The 14,757-nt window shown below is 45.5% G+C and overlaps 1 protein-coding gene across 19 annotated transcripts in view; it reads left to right on the plus strand.

The window, feature by feature from the left end:
• Nucleotides 1-14,757, plus strand: part of SNX29 (sorting nexin 29) — a 587,227-nt gene that overhangs the window by 200,958 nt on the left and 371,512 nt on the right. The window lies entirely within an intron of this gene.

The raw sequence follows: 14,757 nt of genomic DNA on the forward strand, positions 1-14,757 counted from the left end.
ACAATTAAGGAATACATTTATTTATTTGGCTGCGCTGAGTCTCAGTTGCAGCATGCTGGATCTTTCGTTGTGACTTATGAACTCTTTGCAGCATGTGGGGTCTAGCTCCCTGAGCAGGGAGGGAACCTGAGCCCCCTACGTTGAGAGCATGGAGTCTTAGCCATTGGGCCACCAGGGAAGTTCTCAACAACCTGATTATTATCTCATGAATTCTGTGGGTCAAGAATCTGGACGTGGCTTAGCTGGTGCCTCTTACTCAAGGTCTAATGATGTTGTAGTCAGGACACTGGGTGGAGTTGAGTTCATTTCAAGGCTCCGCTGGGCTTGGAAAACCTGCCTCTTAAGTTGACACAAGTGGCTGCTGGCAGACTCCTTCCTCACTGCGTGGTCCTTTTTCAGCCTGCCTGGGTGTCCTCAAGACAGGGATCTGGTGACCAGAGGCGAGAGGAGGGAGGGAGCGAACGTGCAGAAGCTGGAGAGATCCCGGGTAGCCGTCATAATCTCTCTTTCTCTTTTATTCTCTACATCAGTATTATATCTTATTTATTTTTGGCACTAGTGGTAAAGAACCCGCCTGCCAATGCTGACGTTTCAGGAGTCGAGGGTTCAATCCCTGGGTGAGGAAGATCCCCTGGAGGAGGGCATGGCTACCCACTCCAGTATTCTTGCCTGGAGAATCCCAAGGACAGAGGAGCCTGGTGGGCCACGGTCCATAGGGTTGCAAAGAGTCGGACACGACTGAAGTGACTTACCAGGTGTGCATATTTTTTTTTTTTTTTCTTTTACATATTTTTAAAAGTTTTTTTTTTTTTAATTGAAGGATAATTGCTTAACAGAATTTTGTTGATTTCTGCCAAACATCAACATGAATCAGTCATCAGTATGCATGTCCTCTTCCTCCGGAACCACCTTCCCATCTTTCTCCTGATCTCACCCCTGTAGGTTGATACCGAGCCCCAGTTTGAGTTCCCTGAGTCACAGAGTAAATTCCCATTGTCTTTGTATTTTACATATGGTAACACAATGGCACCCCACTCCAGTACTCTTGCCTGGAAAATCCCATGGATGGAGGAGCCTGGTAGGCTGCAGTCCATGGGGTCGCTGAGGGTTAGACACAACTGAGCGACTTCACTTTCACTTTTCACTTTCATGCATTGGAGAGGGAAATGGCAACCCACTCCAGTGTTCTTGCCTGGAGAATCCCAGGGACGGGGGAGCCTGGTGGGCTGCCATCTCGGGGGTCGCACAGAGTCGGACACGACTGAAGCGACTTAGCAAAATGTAAGTTTCCATGTTACTCTGTCCATACATCTTCCCCTCTGCATATTTACTTTTTAAGCACAGGGTAATTGCTTTACAATGTGTGTTAGTTTCTGCTGCACAGCAGTGTGAACCAGCTCTATGTGTACATATGTCCCCTCCCCCGTGAGCCTCCCTCACAGTCTATTAATAACTGATCTCACAGCTGACAGTTTCCTTCTGCTATTGGAAATGAGTGAGTAAGACCCATCCGAACTCAGTTCAAGGAGTGGTTATTACACACGGCCGCTAACACTGGGGTCTCTGGGGGACAGTCCAGAGCTGGCTCGCCACAGCAGTGTGCAGGGCAGCGCTTGGTGCCCAGTGAGCCCCTCATAAGGGTTTCGATGGTGCTGCTGCCAACACCCCCACCGTGCCCCCTCCTCTTCCTTCCACCACCACCGCTACGGTGGCATCGAGGAGTTGGTCAGACCTGGAGCTGAGAGCTGTGCCCAGCTTTGTCTGCTTCCGGATGTTTCCAGTTTCCTCTGCCGCCTCCTCCAGTTGATTGTCTGCTCTGCATCGTGGTTGCCTGAACCACCTCCCTCCCTACCCCCCACATCAGCCTTTGTTCAGTGGATGCTTTTTGATGACCATGCTGGTAAAAGCCCCTCAGGGTAACCTGTGCTGGTCGTGAGAACAGAGTCCCCCTTTGTGCGTCCTGGGAAAAACACACTCTTTAAAGCATAGCCATTGTCAGGAGCCCAGGTTTTGCGTGATTTGGGTCTAACGCATATTCCTAAGGAGAAAGAGGAATGACTGTGAGTGAGTGCCTGAGTGTTGGTCACTGACTTTATACCCACTGTCTCTCGTCTCAGCCCTGCAAGGCTCCTCACCTCCTACTTGGAAACTAAGGAGTCCTGGGCTCAGAGAACTGTTGGCCCCCATCTGGGAGGGACAGGACGGGTATGTGAACCCAGATGTGGGTAACTCTCTAGCCAGACAACCTGTTTCCTCTTTGGCTTTATGCATATAAAGGATTCAGTGCTTTACCGTAAAAGCCTGCCAGGATAGAAGTCCAATACTGATTGAAGAAACAAAAAGCCTGAAGCAATTGGGAACAGTGGGTATTTGGTTACTTTTTTAGGTGTGATGCTGGTGTGGGGATTAGATTCAGATAAAGACTCCATACCGCTGAGAGGTAAATCCTGACATTTTTATGGATGATGTTCTGTGTCTGAGATTGACTTCAGAATAGGTTGGTGAGGGGGCTGTGGGTATATATGTGCATGTGCTCAGTTATGTCCAACTTTTTGTGACCGTGTGGACTGTAGCCCGACAGCCTCCTCTGTCCAGGGAATTTTCCAGGCGAGGATACAGTGAGTTGCCATTTCCTACTCCAGGGGATCTTCCCAAACCTCGGATTGAAGCATATCTCTTGTATCTCCTGTATTGGCAGGTGGGTTCTTTCCCACTGCGCCACCTGGGAAGCTCTGGGGCTGTGGGTAGGTGAGGCTTGAAAAGAAACAAGATCAGGTGTGAGTTGGAGAGCTGGGTGGTGGGTCCAGGGAAAGCTGGCTAAGGCTAACCAGGAACCCAGAGTCTGGTTAACTCCTGGAGACAAGTCTTATGTATGTCTGGAATAGAACCTTACTTTACTTTTCCACTCTGGCAGCCTGTACCTACTCAAAAGGAAAAATTAAAAGAATTGGGGAATAAGTGAAGCTCAGAGAGGCCAGGGAATTTTGTCCTTTTTGTTTGTTCGTGTGTTTTCAGCACCTCGATCGATGCCTGGCAGTCAGTAATACCTGCTGAATGAATGAGAGAATTGATCCCTTTTTGTAGCCAACACTCTAGCCCCCATCTGCTGATGCTTTTGTTAAACTAGTGATGCGTTCAGTAGAGGTTAAATCCAATTGTCTGGCCACGTTCACACCCTGCTCTGTTCTGTTTGGATTTTAAGGCATCTTATGCTCTGGATGTGAGAAGTCAATTTCCAGACAATTAAGGGGGAATAAAACAGTTGAATCTGGAATGGAACATAAACTGATTTTTAAATTTAAAATTTTATTTTTTATAATTTTCTTTCTTTTTGGCTTTGTTGGGTCTTCATTGCTGCAAGGGAGATTTCTCTGGTTTCTGCAGGTGGGAGCTACTCCTTAGCTGTGGTGTGTAGGCTTCTTGTTGCGGTGGCTTCTCTTACGACACACTGGCTTAGTTGCCCTGCGGCATGTGGAATCTTCCTGGCCCAGGGATTGAACATGTGTCCCCTGCATTGGCAGGTGGGTTCTCAACCACTGGACCACCAGGGAAGTCTTAAGCTGGTTTTTGATTCTGCAGTTGAGTCAGGATCTCGGGAAGGAAAGTTCAGGCTTCCATTGAATTCCGCAGCCCTCACTGCCCTGAAGTTGCACGGGACTGCCACAGTGTATGGACCTCTGTGTGCTGGAAGCCGGAGCAAGCCAGGCTCGGCTGTTTTCTTTGTGTTGATGTCCTCATGTGAAGCTCCTTTCTGCCTCATGAGTCTTTGGGAGCCACGTCTCAAACTGAGTTTCAAATTGGCGTCTCCTTTCATCAGAGCCACGTTCAAAGCTGCACCCCTGTCGACAGTAACATTTGCTTGATCGTCTTTCTTAAAAGGAGATAAATCATAGAGACAGCAAGTAGAATGGTGGCTGCCAGGGGCTGTCAGGGTTGAGTGGGAATGGAGGGTTACTGTTGAATGGGTGTGGAGTTTTTGTTTTTCAGATGAAAAATGTTCCAGAGATGGGTGGTGCTGATGGGGGCACTGAAATATGAAGGTACTTAACTCCACAGCACCGTATACTTAAAGGTGGTTAAGATGGTAAAGTTTATGTCACGTGTACTTTATCACAATCAAAAATAAAAATTGAAAAGAGAGAAAAGCGGGCAGACCAGGTCTGCTCTGTCAGATGCTCGCTTTGTTTCTGTTGCTCTTTTCTGTCTTCCCGCCCCTCCCCTCCACAGTTGGCACGCCCGTGGCTGTGTGGTGCCTGTGTGATGGATCAGTCTCCTCCTCCTGTCTCACTCTTTTTTTTTTATTCACTAAGTATTTTGGTTTTAATGTCCATACAGTTAAATTCAGGTTTTAAAGGTGTTCAGTTGGCATGAGTTGTAAGCTGTACATTGAAGAATGTAACCCCACCAACCGCAGTCAGGAGACCACAGAAGGTCTCCCCCACGGCCCCCTTGTGGTCTCTGCCCTCATGCCTAACTCTTGTCTGCCAATGACCTATCCTTCTCCCCTGTAGTTTTAGCTTTTCTAGAGTGTCAAATACATGAGATCACTATATGTATGTATATCACTATATATACTATATAGCCTCTGGGGACTGGTTTCTTTTATTTAGATGTTCCTGAGATACATCCAAATCGTAACATCCCGGGATACCACGTTCAGTTTTATTGACCAGCAGTATCCCTTTGTGTGGATGGACCAGGGTTTAACCATTTACCCATTGAAGGGCATTTGAATTGTTTGCCATTTTTGGTGATTATGCCTGGTGTGGCTGTTAACATTCATGGAGAGATTTGTGTGTGAAAAATGAAAGGTCATTTCCCAGGAAAAATACTCAGAAGTGAGTTTCCGGGTCATAGGACAGCTTTCTAAAAAGCTGTTTTACTGTTTTCCAGAGTCACCCAACTTTTATGTATTCCTGCACAGTGGAATTAAGAGTTTTAGTTGCTTCAAGATCCTCCCGGTACTTGATGTTGTCATTTGATTTTTTAAAGTGATTTTAATAGATTCATAGTGCTGTTTCAGGGATTTTGATGATTGGCGTCTTTTCATGTGCTTATTTGCCGTCTGTTTATCTTCTTTGGTGAATTGTTCAGGTCTTTTGCCCTCCTCTCCTGCCTTTCTGTGGTTAGTTATGTTTTGTTTGTTTGTTCTGAGAGTTCTTTCAGATAGGAGTCCTTTATCTGATTTGTCAATACTTTCTTCCCATCTGCAGCTTGTCTTCTTCCGCTCATTGTTAAATGAGTTTCACAGAGCAAATCAAGTTTAACTTTTATTTTGTTAATTATGGCTCATGCTTTTGGTGTTAAATATAAGAACTCTTTGCCAGCCCCCGTTGAGGCATGAAGACTTTCTCAAGTTTTGTACTTCCATGTTTTACATTTATCATTCTTCCAGTTTGACTTAATATTTGTGTAAGGTGTGAAGTACTAGTTGAAGTTTATTTTTTGGTGTATGAATAGCCAGCTGTTCCCAAACTGTTGAAAAGGTCATCCTTGTTTCTGAACTGCCCTTGTACCTTGGTCAAAAATTATTTGGCCGTATTCGTGCGAATTTATTTCTGGACTCTCTTCTGTTGATCTGTGTCTTTCCTTGGCCTGTGTTACGTTCCTTGATTAAAGTTGCATAGAAAGTCTTAGAATAGTGTGAGTCCTTTGAATGTTGCTTCTATTTCACAGTGATTTTGGCTTCTGTAATTTCTTTGCCTTTCTATGTGAATTTTAGAATCAGCTAACGTATATGTGTAAGATATCCTGCTGGAATTTTTGTTGTACTTGCATTCAATCTATAGGTCAGTCTGTGGATGGACATCTTACATCTTAATGGTTTTGAGTCTTACAACCTATGAACCTGTTATTTACATCCATGTAGTTCTGTTTTGATTTCTTACACCCGTGTTTTATGGTTTTTAGCACACAGATCCTGGACATGTTTTTATTGGACTTACACCTGTGTATTTCATCCTTTATTTTTTTAAAACAACAACAACAACAACAACAAACTAATTTCACTAGGTAGAACTTCCAGTACTGTGCTGAATAGAAGAGAGAGCTGAGAGAGGCTTCCTGGTTTGCTCTCAGGTGCATGGGGAAACCGTTCAGTCTTTCACCGCTGAGTGTGGTGTTAGCCGTACACTTGCTCTTGTGTTTTGTAGGGCTGCTCTTAGTCTTCATATGTTGTTTTTTTCTAGTCTGCTAGTGAAGTGTGTTGATGGCATATTAAAAATTTCTTTCTCCTGATTTCAACATTCAGAAACAAGCTCTGTTAATATTGTGCGGTGTGTATATTCCTTCCTTCCACTGTGTCTTAGTTATGGCCACAGATCTTTGTTGTATCATGTGGAATCTTTTGTTGTGGCTCGTGGACTCTCTAGTTGTGGCATGCAGAATTCAGTATCTGCAGCACTAGGGCTTAGCTGCTCCATGACATGTGGGATCTTAGTTCTCCGACCAGGGATCGAACCCACTTCTCCTGGATTTCAAGGCAGATTCTTTACCACTGGACCACCAGGGAAGCCCCAATATCCTGGCATGTATATTTCTAGTGTAAATGAAAAGTGAAAGTCGCTTAGTCATGTCTGACTCTTTGTGACCTCATGGACTGTAGCCTGCCAGGCTCCTCTGTCCATGGAATTCTCGAGGCAAGAATACTGGAGTGGGTTGCCGTTTCCTTCTCCAGGGGATCTTCCCAACCCAGGGATCAAAACCAGGTCTCCCGCATTGCAGGTGGATTATTTTTCATCTGATGCAAATATATGCCAGTAAATATACCTGAGGGGTTAGAGTAAACATACTTTCTTTGTTCTCTGCTGCATTCATGTCATCCTATATCGTTATCCATGTTAAATGCATTAGGGTTTCCCTGGGGTCTTAGTGGTGAAGAACCTGCCTGCCAGTGCAGGAGACATGGGTTCGATCCCTGGGTCGGGAAGATCCTCTGGAGAAGAAAATGGTAACCCACTCCAGTGTTCTTGCCTGGGAAGAATTGCGTCCTCCTGGACAGAGGAGCCTGGAGGGGTGCAGTCCATGGGGTTGCAAAGAGTTGGACACGATTTAGCGATGAAACAACAACAAACAACAACAATATTCATCACAACAAACAGTGTCCTCTTACAGACGGATAAGCCACGTCAGCCTCTTCACTCTCCCAGTGTCAGCAGGTAATTTGTAACCACTTTCTTTCTGATAACATTCACAACATCCGCATGTGTATGTTTTGAGACTTCGCTTCTTATTCCTGAGCATGGTTTTCCTAGAAGTGGAGCTGTTGGCTCAGAAGATATACAGTTCTTGAGGCTGTTGATTCATATTTAGAAAAAGCTCACCTCGGACCCCCTGTTTCCTTTTGTGAGCTGTCTGCTGATGGGCAGCAGAGGCTTGAGCTGTGTAACCCTAGGACAGTCCCTTAACCTCTGAGCAAAGCTGGCAGGTCAGGAGAATCCTGTTTACGTTTGCACAGCAGGCTGACCAACTAGGAGATCCTGCAGACCCATGCGCATCCTCTCTCATTTCCCAGTGGACTCCCTCAAAGGCTTTACGTTTTCAACTTTGTCCTGTTCATTTAATTCCCTGGATTTTTATGATTCCAGCAAGAGACTTTGGAGTTAAAGGACATGGGTTTGAATCTCGGGTGTATTTATGTTGTTTGACTCTCTGGGCCTCAGCTTTCCCATCTGCAAAATGGGCACAGTACAACCAACCTCATGTGGCATTGCTGATGACCCAGCAAGAGCAAGCGTGTGGTTGAAAGGAGAAGGACATGGACTGACTTGGAGAGACTTGAGTGTGAATAGTGGCCCTGACTAGTAGAGCGGTGTGAATTGTTTTTTATTGACCACTGAACCTCTCTGAGCTTCAGTTCCTTCACCTGTAGAAATGCAAGTAATAAAAGTCAGGGACAGTAACCCCTCTCGCAGAGCTGTTGTGTAGACTGAACCAGAGCAGGCCATGTCTGCAACCCCTTGAATGTTCAGAGCCCCTCTCGGAGGTGAGTACTCTTGTGTTGCAGGTTCAATTCAGTCGTTCAGTCGTGTCCGACTCTGCGACCCCGTGAACTGCAGCACGCCAGGCTTCCCTGTCCTTCATCAATTCCTGGAGCCTGCTCAAACTCATGTCCATTGAGTCGGTGATGCCATCCAACCATCTCATCCTCTGTCATCCCCTTCTCCCGCTTTCAATCTTTCCTGGCATCAGGATCTTTTCAAATGAGTCAGCTCTTTGCATCAGGTGGCCAAAGTGTTGGAGTTTCAGCTTCAGCATCAGTCCTTCCATTGAACACCCAGGACTGATCTCCTTTAGGATGGACTGGTTGGATCTCCTTGCAGTCCAAGGGACTCTCAAGAGTCTTCTCCAAAACCACAGTTCAAAAGAGTCAATTTTTCGATGCTCAGCTTTATTTATAGTCCAACTCTCATATCCATACATGACAACTGGAAAAACCATAGCTTTGACTAGATGGACCTTTGGTGGCAAAGTAATGTCTCTGCTTTTTAATATGCTGTCTAGGTTGGTTGTAACTTTTTCAAGGAGTAAGTGTCTTAATTTCATGGCTGCAGTCACCATCTGCAGTGATTTTGGAGCCCCCCAAAATAAAATCTCTCACTGTTTCCATTGTTTCCCCATCTATTTGCCATGAAGTGATGGGACTGGATGCCATGATCTTCATTTTTTGAATGTTGAGTTTTAAGCTAGCTTTTTCACTCTCCTCTTTCACTTTCATCAAGAGGCTCTTCAGTTCTTTGCTTTCTCCCATAGGGTGGTGTCATCCTATGGCATTTCTGTCCTTTATTGAGTCCATCTTTGCATGAAATGTTCCCTTGGTATCTCTAATTTTCTTGAAGAGATCACTAGTCTTCCCCATTCTATTGTTTTCCTCTATTTCTGTACATTGTTCACTTAAGCTTTCTTTTCTCTCCTTGCTATTCTTTGGAACTTTACATTCATTTGGGTGTATCTCTCCTTTTTGCCTTTCTTCTTTTCACAGCTATTTGTAAGGCCTCCTCAGACAACCATTTAGCCTTTTTGCATTTTTCTTTGGAATGGTCTTGATCACTGCCTCCTGTACAGTGTCACAAACCTCTAACCATAGTTCTTCAGGGACTCTGTCTATCAGATCTAATCCCTTGAATCTATTTGTCATTTCCACTGTATAATCGTAAAGGATTCGATGTAGGTCATACAAGAACTGTCTAGTGGTTTTCCCTACTTTCTTCAATTTAAGTCTGAATTTGGCAATAAGGTGTTCAGGATCTGAGCCACAGTCAGCTCCCGGTCTTTTGCTGACTGTATAGAGCTTCTTCATCTTTGGCTGCAAAGAATATAAACAGTCTAATTTTGGTATTGACCATCTGGTGATGTCCATGTGTAGAGTCTTGTGTTGTTGAAAGAGCGTGTTTGCTATGACCAGTGCGTTCTCTTTTGGAGAAGGAAATGGCAACCCATTCCAGTGTTGTTGCCTGGAGAATCCCAGGGACGGGGGAGCCTGGTGGGCTGCCGTCTATGGGGTCACACAGAGTCGGACACGACTGAGCGACTTCACTTTCACTTTTCACCTTCATGCATTGGAGGAGGAGGTGGCAACCTACTCCAGTGTCCTTGCCTGGAGAATCCCAGGGACGGGGGAGCCTGGTGGGCTGCCGTCTATGGGGTCGCACAGAGGCGGACACGACTGAAGCGACTTAGCAGCAGCAGCGGCAGTGCAGTCTCTTGACAGAACTCGGTTAGCCGTTGCCCTGCTTCATTCTGTACAGGTAGAAAATGTGTTGCAGGTAGGACACCTGTGTTGCAGGTAGGAAAGCGTATTTCCTATTTTCCATGGAGGGAGCTTCTGAATGAAGTTTTTCCCGTAGGAGGTCTTGGCACTGAGCTGCCTCTTACGTCTTAACTGGCACAGAGGGTTTTCAAGGAGGTGGAAGCATCACAAATGCCCATCTCTGCCATGCCCACCTGGGCAGTGCTTTTCTATCAGAGATATGGTTCTCTTGCTCTAGGATTTCTTTCCCATTCCTAGAGGGCTGTGCCCAGTATGAAAATGCAGCATTTCACAAACTATTCAGATTGAGGAGTTAATAGACGCTCAGTGTACATAAATATATTGAGGGCTCTGAGAAGCCCTGGGGAGGAGGGGGAGGGAGACAGAACTTTTCTAATGTTTCTAAACATCTTTAACTCTGTTCTCCCGTCTGTCTGTCTTGGAGTATGTTGTCATCCCTGGGAATACAATTTGGAAAGGACTCTGTAAGCAAAGGTCTTCTCCTTACACACTTATTTTCTCTAAAGCAAAGATCTGTCACTGCCCTCGTGGTCTTTGCCACGTGGTGTACTGCCCGTTACTAATTCCATAGTATTTATTGTGCAATCCATTCACTTTTAAAAACTTTTACATGCCTTTCCAAAGGGTTCTTTACATCAGGGGTTCCCAACCTCTGGGACCTAACGCCTGATGATCTGAGATGGAGCAGATGTAAATAATAGTAGAAATAAGTGCACAAATAAATGTAATGCACTAGAACCATCCCGAAACCATTCCTCACCCTCTGGTCCATGGAGAAACTCTTTTCACAAAACCGGTCCCTGGTGCCAAAAAGCTTGGGGACTGCTGCTGCTCTGTATCATTTATGTACCATACGTGGAAAACTGGTGTTTTTGAAACATACCGGAAGAATTGCCTGGTGTTAAAATACGAACAGTTTGGTGAAGCCCGCAGCCGATCTCCAGGATGTACCAGCTTTGGGAGATTCTGTTCTAGTTCATCCTCTGTGTTTTTTTTTCCTTTCCCTGAACTGTGAGGAAGTTGTATCCCACCCCCACCCCTGCTTCAGAGTGGAAAGAACTGGGTGGTTACTAAAGAGGCGGCAGGGAGGGGGGTGTCTTCAGGTTTCTCTTCCCTTTCACAGGATGCACTTCATCATTGACCCATCCTGTCATCTCATGAGGTGGCAGACGAAACGGCATTCTTATATGATCATCAGGATCGATACATTCTGTATGCTTCCTTTGTCTACAGATTAAAGTTGTATTGCGTGTTGATTGCCCAGTCATGTCTGACTCTTTGCGACCCCAGGGACTGTAGCCTACCAGGCTCTTCTGTTCATGGGATTCTCTGGGCAAGAACACTGGAGTGCGTTGCCATTTCCTCCTCCAGGGGATCTTGCCAACCCAAGGATCGAACCTAGGTCTCCTGCATTGCAGGCAGATTCTTAACAGTCTGAAACATCAGGGAAGTCCAGAGTTCTATTGGCTGGTTGCAAATTAGGCATTCAGAGCCTAGGAATTATTTTCTCGGGCCATTGACTTGTTAGGTGTCTATTTGTTTATTTTTTTGGCTGCATCAGGTCTTAGCTGTGGTGCACGGCTTCTCTAGTTGTGGCGAGGGGCTCAGTAGTGGTACTAGGGCAGCTCCTGCCCCCAGACCCTCTTGTCTTATTTGGGTTACTCAAGTCTCGTCTGTCTGCCTGCTGTGGTCATTTGAGCCTGAATCTCATCTTCAGGTTGTTATGAACGTCAGTTAAAACACTGGGCTGGATAGAACCACATGCATGATGTGACCGTGTCAGTGTCCTGGATTTGCCATCAGAGCATAGTTACAGAAGGTGTGACCCCTGGGGGAGGCTGGGCCGAGGGTATACAGGACCTCTCAGTAATGTCTTTGCAACTTTCTGGGTCTATAAGTACTTCAAAATAAAAATTGAAACAAAGGCCTCATCTTTCCCGGGGTCCGTAGCTAGTTGCCTCTCTGGGGCAGCCAGTGGGTCCTCCCGATGTTCGTGTTTGTGTCAGGAGCAGTTCTACTGGCCTGACAGTGTTCCTTTCCCACAGAAGGCAAACAAGTTCATTGAGGCAAAGTTGGCTGGGATGAATTTATGGTTCCTAAAGCTGCCCATCCATAGTGTATTCTCCATGACATCTCATCATTTTGATGAAAGTTGGATTTGTATTAAAGGTCTTGATCTTCCCCTGTTAGGTCGGTCTCTCTTGTGTCATGCAGGAGCTTTAGTTGGGGCATGCTAACTCTGAGTTGCGGCAGGTGGGATCTAGTTCCCTGACCAGGGATCGAACCCAGGCCTGTTGCATTGGGAGTGCGGAGTCTTAGCCGCTGGACCACCATAGAAGCCTTAATATTTAGATAGTGTTAAGATGTTAACAGATGCCTCCAAACCAGAAGAAAAGCAGCCTTTTGAACATTTCAGTGCTGGCTGCAGAATTGACAGCTAGGCAGCTGAGGGTGGGCCTGGATGGTGTGCTTGGGCAAACTGAGGCTTGACAGCCCAACCCAACTCACCAGTGCTGGGCCTGAGTAAACCTACCTCTTCTTGCCTCTTGCCCAACATTCTGAACGTATCATTGTTAAATTAGGCCATTTGTTGTTCAACCTAAGTCTTGTCTGACTCCTTGCAGCCCCATGGACTGCAGTTCACCAGGCTTCCCTGTTCTCCATTATCTCCTGGAGTTTTCTCAGGCTCATGTTCACTGAGTAGATGATGCCATCTAACCATCTCATCCTCTGTTGCTCACTTTTCCTCCTGCCCTCAATCTTTCCCAGCATCAGGGTCTTTTGTAATGAGTCGGCTCTTCACATCAGGTGGCCAAAATATTGGATCAGTCTTTCCAATGAATATGTAGGACTGATTTCCTTTAGGATTGACTGATTTGATATCCTTGAAGTCCAAGGGACCCTTGAGAGTCTTCTCCAGCACTGCAGACCATACAGAGATGCATACCAATCTCTTTCTGTCCCTTATTTTCAGCTATGTGCTTGGAATTCACACGAGGGGATTAGGAGTAAGCTGGATGAATGACAAGAGCTGGCGAGGGGATCCAGGAAAAGCAGCTGTGTCAGCATGTCCGTTGGGCAGTGTTTTCCTGCCCGCAGATCTCGAGATTCCTTAGTTGTTTATTAGCTTCAGACCCTGGCTCTTTGTATCACAGAGAAAGTGCAGCTGCCAATAGAAACATTTGTGACAGGCTGTCTAGGAGGAGGACGATAATTAAGGAACTCCTTCATGTCGGACTTTCTTCCTAAGTTTCTTTTTTTTTTTTTTCCTAAGTTTCTGAGATGAAACTTGGTGACACCTCAGTATATGGTCATGTCTGCAGTTGGTACTTGTGTTCTTTCTGCCAAAATACAGTGCAGAAAAGCACAATGCCAAGTGCCATCTCTGTGGGCTGAGGTATAATAAGATGTGTCAGAAACAGAGTCAGTGATTTGCAGTCTGCAGTTTGGCAGTCTGCAGTTTTTCCACTGAGCATATATGTGGCATATTATTACCAAGGAATGGCATCTCCATCCATAAATAGATGGAATCAGAAGCTTACCTTGGTGAATTGTTAAATGAGACAAACCAGTTGTAGAAAAATTTATAGCAGGACCCAGTTGCATAAAGTAAACTCTGAGTGTATCAGGTTTGTAGTGACTCTGTGAGCATGGAGGAGACATGAAATGTGTGTACCAGATGTTTAATGGTGGTTGCCATGGAGAAGGATGTGTGGGACAGTAAACAGAGGGAAAAAGTCTTCAAACAGAAAAATTTTGAGGCGTGTGAAATTGTGTTTCACCTGTGAATAATTATATTCAGTGATGTATGTATGTGTGCATGCTCAGGTGAGCGTTGATAGGATGAAAGTAAAAATGTTGTTATTCATTTGCTCAGTTGTGTCCAGCTCTTCGTGACCCCAGAGACTGCAGCATATCCCTGTCCTTCACCATCTCCCGGACCTTGCTCAAACTCACATCCATCGAGTCGGTGACGCCGTCAAACCGTCTCATCCTCTGTCGTCTGTTTGTCCTCCCGCCTTCTGTCTTTCCCAGCATCAGGGTCTTGTCCAGTGAGTCTGCTTTTCACATCAGGTGGTCAAAGTATTGGAGCTTCAGCTTTAGCATCAGTCCTTCCAATGAATATTCAGGGTTTGATTTCCTTTAGGATTGACTGCTTTGATCTCCTTGCTGGTAAGAGACTCTCAAGAGTCTTAAGAAGTTAGATTTATTTCGAGGATTTTTAGTGGAATTTTTACATTCCTTCTTAAATGTGTTCTGATTGAGTATTTTGCAATGAGTGTTTTATTTTTTATAATCATAAGAGATACCCAATCGTTTTCATCATAAGGCAATATTCCAGCATGTGTAAGAACACTCAGGCTTAAAACCTTGTGGGATAGGGAATGTGTAGAAGCAGAAAGTGTGGAAGAGGCATTTGTCTCTGGGGCTGAGGTAAGAAACCAGTTTGAAATCCCAAGAGAGACAGAGAAGCGCTCATTGGGGCCTTGGAGACATAGACGTGGGTTTGTATCCAGACTCTGTGTCTTACATATGACCTTGGCGTTGGCCATGTGACCATCTCCATGCCCCAGCTCCTCTCCTGCAGAACGAGGAGGGCATTACAGGGTCACTGCACCTGACATATTGTTAGGTACTTAAGAAGCATGCTTCCATTGAATGAAGAGTGGATGAATGTATATATGCGTGCTTGATTCACTGAGGTCACACATGTAAAGTCTGAACTATGTAGTAAATTCTTAACAGATGGTATTTTTCTCTCCTGACTTTCATGTCCTAGTCCTCAGCCAGGGTACCTGGGGAGTGAATTCAGTGGAGTGGGATCTTGTCATTGCCCGAGTTTCAAGTTCCATCCTACAGTCTCACCTGGGGAGAGGGGTGGGGCAGGTGGACTCAGTTAACTGCTTTTCGTCATTGTACCACACTTTGCTCATCTGTAAAATGGGTGGTGTTGTGCTAATATGTACCTTGGAAGGTTTGAATGAGAT

The sequence above is a fragment of the Bubalus kerabau genome, chromosome 23 (assembly GCF_029407905.1).
Source record: "Bubalus kerabau isolate K-KA32 ecotype Philippines breed swamp buffalo chromosome 23, PCC_UOA_SB_1v2, whole genome shotgun sequence".
Lineage (NCBI taxonomy): Eukaryota > Metazoa > Chordata > Mammalia > Artiodactyla > Bovidae > Bubalus > Bubalus kerabau.